The sequence below is a fragment of the Olea europaea genome, unplaced genomic scaffold, assembly GCF_002742605.1.
Source record: "Olea europaea var. sylvestris unplaced genomic scaffold, O_europaea_v1 scaffold1485, whole genome shotgun sequence".
Taxonomy (NCBI): Eukaryota; Viridiplantae; Streptophyta; class Magnoliopsida; order Lamiales; family Oleaceae; genus Olea; species Olea europaea.
Window position 1 is genome coordinate 103,341 of NW_019232414.1, and position 11,422 is coordinate 114,762.

The following is an 11,422-nucleotide window of genomic DNA, read 5'->3' on the forward strand; positions in this document are numbered from 1 at the left end:
AACACTTCCGACCACCACTTCAACACTGCCTCCAATAGCACCACCACCGTCACCGCCAAAATCACCACCACGTTGGTTACAAATTATTTAATAAATTGGTCGCAATTACAGCTTCGTCAATTGTGAGTCGCAATTTTCAGGTCACATGTCTGATTATTAGTCACAATCAACCAAACCGCACCATCACAACCACAGCCGCAACCAACTGTTACTCCAAATTGTGAATCACAGTCACAGGCTACTTATCCAATTATTTGTCACAAAAACCAATCCCCCACAACCACCACCGTCACCATAGTCATGTAGATCACCAACATCAGCCCATCGTCGCCGCACACACATCACCGTCGTCGCACACACACCAACACACCCACGCACATACACACAGTCACAGATCGTCAATCACCATCAATGCCAACACCGCAGCCTCACGCAGACCAACAGGTCCAACACCACGGTCACAAATCGCACACACGCCATTGTAGCCTCATGCCACCACCGTCGCACACACATCAACATACCCACGCACATACACACGGTCACAAATCGCCACACACCATCAACACCAACCACCGCCGGTCCGTTATAAACTCCTCCAACAACCACTTCACCACCATCAACACCAACACGCAAACAGGAAGAGAAAAGGGGATGAAAGTGAGAGGTTCACAGCGGCGCTGCATCGCCGACCCAAAACTCCAAACATCGCCACTGTACCCTACCATTCACCTAACTGCACCACCACCCTCATACCCAGAAACTTCGACTTAGCAGGTTGGAGGAAGAACCAACCCCAAAAAAAATGCTTATTGCTACAGCACCCCACCTCCACTACCGCCATTCGCATCATCGCACCACACCACACAGATCGCCACCGCATAGATCTACACACACCACTGCAGACCAAGCACCAAAGATCGACGTACCACCGTACCACAGATCGACGCACAACGAACCATAGATTCTCATGGGGGCATTGCAGTGCCGCTCGGGGAGTCCTCCGGTGGCACCTTCTTGTCTTCCGGCAGCAGTGGGGAGAAATTACTGGTAGAGAAGGAGAGAGAGTCGAGGGAATTGAGAGAGAGAGAGAGATATAGAGATATGGAATTGAGATTTATATAAATAGGGTTTGAAATTGTTTAATTAATTTTTAAATATATAAATTAATTAAAAAAAATTCTGATTTGTGAAATACCAAACATGGCATCTTATTTATGAAATGAGGATTTTTAATCTATTAGAATCTATAATTTCCACAAAGAAAAATTAGGTATCAGCCTAGTTGGCTCGAAGAATCATAATTATAGAAAAACTAGTAAAAGTGATATGGAATTCAAATTTGATTGGATAAAGCATAGAAAACCTTTGGCCTTTACTGCTCAAGCGATCCGACTTGCAACATATTTCATGCTTTGGTCTACCATAAATGAAGTATATCGCAAATTACTTTAATAAGGTATCCGTATTAATCTTTTAGTTATCTAAATATTTGCTTTCAAGAGACACATTTGCTCAATAATCACCGTGTTACCAATTTGTTATAGTTAGCTATTTGAAGAATGCTTAGTGTGAAGAAGAGAGTTATAGAATGAGATATGCGTTTCTCCAACTACTAGCAAAATAGCGTGAATTAGATGTGTTAGCAATTTGTAAAATTAAGGAGCGTGAATTTAAATATTGCAAAGATAGTAATATAAAACGAAGGCTTTACAATGTCAAATGTGGGAAAAAAAATGCAATTGATTGAGCAAGTATTAACATTATAAATATAAAATCAACCCACAATTAATATTATAAAATTTAATGGAAAGGGGTTAAAATTTTACAAACCCTCGATTGTCATTTTATTAATATTATTTGCAATTAACTTAAATAAATTTAAAAATTATAACAATTTAAAATTGAGTTTACTAATTCAATGTTTAAGAAAGGTTGCCCATCCATCACTCATATCAATTCTATCAATCAATGTGAACTCTATCAACGCTACATAAAATTTTATCCGTCCACGTGAATTTTTTTTTTATCAATGTGAACAGATGGAATTCATATGAATGATGGATGGGTGACATTTTTTTAAATATGGATGAGTAATGAATAACTTTTTAAATTTGAATGAGCAAATGATAAGATAAAGTTTATTCATTCAATAGCAATCAAGAAATGTAGGTACGGATTCTCAACATAGTTTCACTAGTTATAGAACATTTCACCTAAATAATTATGTTATCGCATCAAATGTATATGTTAATTCGTACTAACCAATGGAGCATAAAATGTCTCTCTTAACTGGAATTGTGCTCTCAGCTAATTGCCATTTTGATGTACTTTGTTTTTGTTTTAGGCTTAGCTCTACACTCCAATGCATCAACTGATTCAACTTCAATTTATAGGATTAATCATTCTTGTTGCTCTTTGCGTTCAACTTTGGAGAGGGAATTCAAATGCTATTCAAATTGTACTTCCAACAGTTGCTGTTGACGTTAAAGTTTGGTAGAACAATCAAGTTTTCATCCCTAATTACTTCTTCGAGTTGGGTTCACCACAACCAATTGTTCCAAAGACACCCTCGCTTACGAGTCCTTCAGGAAAATTGTAGTACATTTCATCATTTCAAACAAGCTCTCTCTTACATCATTGTTTCCGGTCTCCATCGGAACCCTTTCGTCATGAGCCGCATTCTTTATTTGAGTTTATTTGAATTAGAATTAGATATTAAGAGAAAATCAAAGTTTGGAGTTTAGATTTTTAATCAAATTGAGAGACAATATATTTTCTTGGAATACAGTGATTAGATTTTTTGCTGAATGTTTCGATTCTCAAAATTATGTGATAGCTTCGGATTATTACATGAAAATGGTTAGGCAAGAAGTGGTTCCTGATAACTATACATTTCCATTCTTGATTCAGGCTTGTGGGGCTATTTTTGATTTGGGGTTGGTTAAATAGATTCATAGTCATGTTTTCAAACTCCGACTTGGCAACAAATTGTTTGTACAAAATTCTTTTCTTGGTGCTTATTCAGTTTGTGGGTCGTCGGATGATGCATGGTTATTGTTTGATGAAATGCTTGAGAAGGATGTTGTTTCATGGACAACTTTAATATTAGGGCTTGTTGAACAGTGTAATTATCACGAGGTACTTCAAGTATTTAGGGAAATGATAGCTGGGAATTGCCAAATGCAACCAAATGTGATTACTATGATCTCTGCTATGTCATCTTGTGGTAATCTAGGATCCTTGGATCATACAAAGTGTTTTCATGCGTTGCTAGAAAAGGCCGGCTTGCTTGAATTGGATGTCGTCATTGCTAATTCACTTATAAATGCTTATGCGAAAAGCGAAACTATGAAGTGTTCTGCAAAAGTGTTTGATGAAATGCATGATTCAAAGAGGGATGTGTATTCGTGGACTGCAGTTATCTCAGGATATACAATGTACGGAGGAGTTGATGCTCTAAATCTATTTTCTTGAATGGAGTCAGTGGATGGACTAATTCCTGATGCTATAACTTTCATCGCAACTCTTTCAGCTTGTGCACATTCAGGACAGGTTGAAGAAGGTTTACGCAGTTTTGAGTGTATGAATATAAAATATGAGATTGAGCCAAATCTTAAGCACTATGGTTGTATTGTTAACCTCCTAGGTAGAGCTGGCATGCTCAAGCAAGCTTATAGTATAGTCCAAAAGATGCCATGGAAGCCTAATCTGGCCATATTGGGATCTTTACTTAATGCCCACAGGCTTCACAACAATGTGGAATTGGGAGAAACCATCCTGAAAGAGATAATGTCGATAACTGAGAGAACAGGAGGAGCCCCCGTGCTTGTATCGAATATGTATGCAAACGAGAATAAATGGAGTAAAGTCAGTCACATTTGGTTGGAAATGAGAGGAGTAATGCAAAAAAAGCCCCTAGGTAAAAGCTGAATTCAGGTTAAAGATGCAGTCCATGAGTTTGTAGTTGGAGATAAATCTCATCCCCAAGCTACGGAGCTAGATATGGTTTTACAGGGACTGGAAAGCCTTACCAAAATGTGATTTTGTATCAAGAAAACCTGCTATCAAAATCCTATTATTTGGTGAAGGCTCTGCATTATCGCATTCTTAGCTGAAATAGTTATTTCACACTGTTTTTGTAAGTTTAACCCGTCACTTATCAAGATTTTGTTCACACCTACACCCTGTCAAATGATGATTTAAAATATTTGATAATTGGAATGCATAAAATTTATTGTCATATTTTATCTTCAAGTCATATATCACTATATTAGTATGTATTCCAACTTCGTCAAGATACATTCTTTAATTTGTTCTTGACAATGATGCATTTCAGTATACTTTGTTGTCAGAAGTAACAATGTTAACCATGCATATATTTCCATCGAACTATGATCTACTTTTATTGAAGAAAGTTTGAGTTGCAACATATTTCATGCCTTGGTCTACCATGAATGAAGGATATCATGAATTACTTTAATCATGTATCAATCTTACTTATCTAGATGTTTGCTTTCAAGAAACACATTTGCTTAATGATCATTGTGTTATCAATTTGTTATAGCTAGCTATTTGAAGAATGCTTAGTGTGAGGAAGAGAATTACTAAATGAGATATGTGTTTCACCAACTCAGTCCAGCAGGATGCTTTAGCTTCTAAAAGTAGTTGTCATTTGATTTCTAAGGTCACTGATGTATCAAAATACTGCTTTGCTCTCATTCCCTGATCTAATTTTCCTTCTATGGTGCTATATGCAAGCGGTGGAGGTCATTTGTCAAAAGAAAAGAGTTAATTACTGTAGCTGTAATGAAAATAATATCTTTGGTTAGGATAGTCGTATGAACAAGATTTTAAAATTCGAAATTGCTCGATATAGCAGACTTCACTTCAAGATTTAGCAAAAATAATCCTAAATGCGAAAGAAATGCTAGTTCTGTTAGCACGACTTGGCCACTTGTAAGCTAGCTATCTTAACTAAACAAAAGGAGAGAGAGGGGAACATACCCGATATGTTGAGTAGGTTCACATTCCAGTGGATGAAAGAAAGCACGTTTAGTCTGAGGTTGAGCTTCTGGTTGTCTCCTATAGCCTAAATGATCTTGATTCCACTGTAGACTGACTTGGTTTGATTCAATCAACTACAAAAATCACCCTTCAATGCTTATAATTGAATACAACTCCTTATCAACTTATAAGTTAATTCTCTTCGTAAGTATACATGCTCATTGTTTCAAACTCTTACTTGCCTCATTAAGTGCATGCTCCTATCCATACAAAACATATGTATATGAAACAAATATTTCTATATAGCTCTTAAGAAAATAACTTGTATACCTTCCTTCGAAGATCAGCGAGTGTGTCCAACATTGCTTGGGTCTATACATAAAAATGGAATTATCACGAGTTAATTACATTTAGCGTCGTCAATTTGAGTAACCTTTTTTAGTGCAATAAAATAATTTATGAAGCATGTTAGATCAAGTAGGTACACGTATTGATCTGATCTACTTCAATGACATATCAAGCTACCTCTCTAGTGATTCGAGGTCTTTGTTATTTAAAGGACCAAGACCTTCACCAAAAAGGTTCTTGGTGGTGAATTTTGGCAACTAAATTAAAACATGATTACTTAGTTCATGTACACTTCATTTCTCCATCATAAAAAACCAAAAACAAAATGGAAGACACTAAAAACATATGCAAACACTGTAAAGCTTCACAACGCGCTTTAAGCTTCAAATACTCCTGCTGACTACTCAATTCCTGTAAATATTACATATCAAGTTAGATGATTTAAGCCGTAGTAAAGTATTTATATTATTGCTATGCATTGTATCTTACAATGTAGAAAGCTGAGCAAAGCTTTCAAAGAATCCTACATATTTATCGCTTTAACCACATGTAACAAGAGTTACTCGATCAAACCTTCTTCCTTCATTCTCAGTTTTAGTATATCTTGTGTTAAGTCTTCAAAAGTGGACAGTTATATAGTGTGAAATTAAAAATGATAACAAAGAATCAAGAGAACATTCAAAAACCAATGTTATATCAAGGAGGAAATGTTCAATGGTTGTGCAAAAATCCATAATGAAGCTTGACTGACTCAAGCTCCAAGTGATATTTTGCAATGAGACTATATAAAAAGATCAAAGGATCTTGTAACCATAAGAATGATGATGACATGTTACATTGCAAAATGAACTCAAAGCTAGTTTGGGGTATTTTATTCAGATTCTATGTTGAAATAGAAAGTGAATAAGAAAGAATATATTGGTGGTAAGAGAAAAAGAAAGAATTATCGAAATAATAGTTGAACTTTGGGTGCATTTGATTGCCAATTTTTTTCATGAAAAGTGTGTTTTTTCATCCAAATTCCTACTTTTGTGCTGTTTGATTGACATTTTTCTATGGAAAATATTTTCCTATATTTGGTCGTGTGATCATATTTTCTTCAAAATCATGGAAAAATATTTTCCTTAGAGGGAGTATGATTTTATTTTCTAGGAATTCACTCTCTCTTTCTCTCTCTCATCTATGCAAATTCACTCTTATCTCATTTATCCACCAATAAAAAATGGACAAGTATAATATTTTCTAGGTTGAAAATTAAATTAATCAAACACATTTAATTGACAATTTTTATACAAATAAGTTCTAGGCAATTGATTTGTTTAAATTTTATTTTCTGTATATGCAAATTTCATATTTGCAATCAAATACACCCTTAGAGATTACCACATGTCTTAGTCGTTCTTAAATGCATCGATCAAATTGCAAATATTGAAGGAAGTTCAACCTTTTTATTGGGTTTTAAAAGGAGAAGAGAAAGTTGTTCGATTTCTTGACTACTATCAACCTTATCTATGAAACTTAGATACATTTGTCAATTAGACAAATTTACCTTAGAAACTTCATATCACATTGCATTTCAAGTTGGAAAATTATTGGAAAATTACCAAAAAAATAAAATTAAATAAATAAAAATAAAGGAAAAAATTATGTATTGATGCAAAACAGAATGAAAACTGTTGATCTCGTGAATTGGACCTTCCACGTGACCAACCAAGAGCCACTCCACGTGTTCCTCTTTGCGCATAAAAGCAAACAGTCAGATGCACACGGTTGATACCAGCGGGATGGTGGTGATCGCATACACTTCAACGGTCAAGTCAGTGGACCAGTGGTGCCAAAATAGTGCAAGAGAGTGGGGAGAAGAATGTATAGTACTTGATGGTGGAGTGCTTGGATTAGAAAATATTATTCTTGTCTATTGCCAAACCTTTGGTATTTATAGGTGAATGTCACCGTGGGATGTGTGACACGTGTATGCATCTGATGGTGTGAAGTGCCTGCTCGTAGGCATCAATTAGCCGCATCCTAGGGGTGGGTAATTAATTCTTCTGATATGTGAGTTGACATAAGGCTAAAATGTCATATCAATCAATCTATGAAGATAAGGAGATCCTGAGACTGAGATACATCTCCAAGACTGGCGATGAAGGGGCCTCTGCGTTCCTCTGTCATATGATGCCTCATCTTCTCACACTTCGGTATCAAGGACGCCTTGGATAATATTATTTTGGTAGTGTCTGTGCCTCACAACATGTTGAGTTGAGGTTCGACTGAGGCGTATATCACTTAGGTGATGCCTCGTTTAGACACGTGGTACCTCGCTGGAGAGTGGGCCTAGTAGCGTCGAGGCGGTTAGCGAGGGGCGTAACAGTGGTCCCCCAAGTTCAGGGATGAATAATTATATCATTCGTGGACATTTTGACCGGTTGTGTATGGTTGCCGCTATGACTAGCTTCAAATAGATGGCCTGCCAGTGTCCTTTATAGTAAAGTTCCCATTGACCTAGCTTATTATGAGTTGTAAATCGCTGTTGACTAGTAGCTTTTTTACTTGCATTTCCTTGGCTAATCTTAGGCCTGCTAAAAGTGCCTCATATTCAGCGATGTTGTTTGTGGCCTTTAAGCCGAATCTAATTGCACAGTTTAGTCTATGTCCTTCGGGGCTTTGTAGAACAACCCCTGCACCGGAGCCGGCCTCACCTGATGAGCCATCAATAAAGAGGCTCCATATAGGCGGCTCACCTGGCTCCATAGATGTCTCTACTTCCGGGGCTCTGGCAAATTCTGCAACAAAATTCGTGAGAGCTAGTCCCTTGATGGCACTACGGGGCTTGAAGAGTAGGTCGAATTCGTTGAGCTTGATTGCCCATTTTAGTAGGCGACTCAAAGCATCTGGCTTTTGAAGCATTTGTTTGCGTGGGAAGTTGGTCAGAACTTTGATAGAGTGGGCCTAAAAGTATGACATCAGTCTCGTTGATGCAGTGATGAGGGAAAAAGCAAGCTTTTCTATATATGGATAGCGAGCTTCGGTCGGAAGTAATGCCTTGCTAATGTAGTATACTGGCAGTTGGCACGCCTCTTTTTTCCTGACGATGATCATGCTGACTGCCTCCTCTAAGACTGTTAGATACAGCAGAAGAGGTTCACCTGGCTTTGGCTTTGATAACATGGGCGTCTCACCTAATTGCTTCTTCAGCGCCTAGAAGGCTACCTTCACATTTCTCTATCCACTGGAATTTCTTTCTTTGCTTCAGAATCTTGAAGTAAAGTAAACTTTTGTCTGTGGCCTTGGAGATGAAACGGTTGAGTGCGGCCATCCACCCATTTAAGCTTCACACTTTCTTTGGTTTCTAAGGTAATCTCATCTCTAACAACACTCTTATTTTCTCAAGGTTTGCTTTGATTCCCCTATGATTGACAATGTAACCCAAAAACTGCCCAAATGTTACCCCGAAGGTGCATTTCAATGGGTTCAGTTTCATCTTGTACTTTCTCAAAATTTGAAAAGAATTGTTGAGGTGACTTACATGATCCGCTGCTTTGAGGCTCTTCACAAGCATATCATCTACATAGACTTCCATGGTTTTGCCGACGAGATTAGCGAACATTAGGTTGACCAGCCTCTGATAGGTGGCACTAGCATTCTTTAACCCAAATGCCATTACCTTGTAGCAATATAGCCATCTATATGTGATAAACCAGATGGCCTCTTCATCAGCTCGGAATATGGGGATCTAGACCCTGAGCATATTTCCATGAAGCTTCAAAAGTTCATGTCCGGTTGTGGAGTCCACGAGTTGGTCTATCCTTGGGAGGGAGAAGCTATCCTTTGGGCATGCTCGGTTCAGGTCGATGAAGTCAACACATACTCTTCACTTCCCATTTAGCTTCTTTACTAAGACGAGGTTGGATACCCACTTCGGGTAGATGGCCTTTTTTATGAAGCCATTGCGGCTCAATTTGTCGACTCCCTCTTTGAGCGCTTCATACCTCTCTGTGTTAAGGGGTCGCCTTTTCTGCTTGTGCGGTGTGTAGGTGAGGCTGATGTTTAAACGATGACAACTGACCTTTGGGTCTATTCTCACCATATCTTCATGGCTCCATGCGAAGACATCCAAGTTTTTTTTGCAGGAAATTCATCAGCTCTTGTTTGATCTCAAAGGTTGGGCATTACCTATGCGCAAGACCTGAGTGGGGTTTTGAGGGTTGGCAGGAAATGATCTAGCTCTTCCATCGGGGTCACGTTTGGTTTGGACTCAATGATTCGGGGATCCAGTTCATCTAGAGGGTGCCCTTCTTCAGGGGCCTCGATCATTTCGACGTCTTTCTCCTGTTCGAGGGCATGCCCTTATTCAGGGGTGTCGCAGCATTTCCTTGTCCACATATGCCTTAGTGTTGAGGTCGATGATAATGATATTTACAATATGATTTTCGCAAAGAGTTGAGATAACATGCTTTCGAGCCCACTTGGTCACCTCGGACTGTAGCTATCCCATGTTTAGTTGAGAACTTCATACATAAGTGGTGAATTGAGGTGACAGTTCATAGCTCTTTCGGGGCAGGTCGACCTAGTACCCCGTGGTAAGTCGACCTATGGTCTACTACCAAAAATTCCATAAAGTGGTGTGCTACAAAGGGGGTTGATCCCATCTCGACTGCCAAGGTGATTCGTCCTCGTGGGACGATGGTGTCGCCAATGAATTCATATAGTGGGTTGGTCATGGGAATCATGCCATGTTCAATCTGCATCTTATCAAAGGTGGAGCTGAATAGTATATTTACCGAGCTTCCATTATCAATAAGCATGTGTTTCAGTCCATTTCGAGGTACTATAGCTTTTATCACCAATGCATCACAATGGGAATAGTGGACACCTTGTGCATCATCTTGGGAGAATGCCATTCTATTCACTTCCTCAGATTGGTTGATTTAATTAGTCATCAAAGGATCTTTAGCCTCTCTCGCATAGTTCTTTCGTACATTCTAAGTGTTGCCTTCGACGTGAGGGCCTTCAATAATTGTGTCTATATCTAGAAATAGCTCGCCTTCAAAATGCGGGACCTGATTTCTCAACCTTGACTCTCGAGTTCTATTATATCTCCCTTCTCCGAGGTGCTTGGTCCTTTTATCGCCTCGTATCCCCGTTGGGAGAGGTAGATCGCCTCGAGGGGCATGGGTTACTTCTCTGTGAGTATCACAGGGCGTCTACATTTACTGGTGTTGTGACCGTAGAAACGATGATAGGTACAATATTTTGCTCTTTCCAAAGACAAATTTGCTTATTTTTTCTTGCGTCAATTTTTGTAGGACGTTCCTTCGAATGGTCCTACTTCAGCGTTTGCATTTTTGTATGCCAACACTGGTACTACATTTAGTGTAGCGAAAGCCAAAGTCTACACAGATGTGAGAGCTACTATGTATCCCGCTTGGATCCATTGTTGGGTGACGAGGTGTTCTATGGGTCTTTGACCTAACTGCCTTTGAGGCGATGGAAGTCCCTGAGCAGCACGGTTTCGGTGGTCAATCATCTCTTCATTGACGATCTCCACTTTCATCATCTCTAGCAGCTCGTCGTAGGTGGTTGAATTTTTGCTTTGCATTTCTCGCCAAAACAGAGTATTCATGTTGAGGCCTTTCTTCAAAGCTGAAAGAGCCTCTCTATCTATAACTTGCTCACTGTAAATAATTTCATCAATGAATCTAGCGAGATGGTTTTTGAGCGTCTCTATCGGAGCTTGCCTCATATCTTCCAAGCGCTGCAACGAAGCCTCTCCTTCCTTCGTGAGAGACATTAATTCAAAAAGGCCTTCTTCAAGTCGGGCCAACTCCTGATGCTCAAGGATAGTAGCCGGCTATACCATACTTCGACTGCTCTGACAAGGGTTAGATGAAAGGCTCTGCATTTTAATGCTGGTGAGGCTCTACTTAGACTCATTTGTATCGTGTATTTGGTGAGGTGCTTTTGTGTGTCTCCTTTTCCCTCATACTGGAAATTTTAGGGGGCATGAAGTTAATGGGATTGCTAGCTTCGGATTTCCCTAGAGAATGGGAGGTTGTTGTCGTCGTCTATC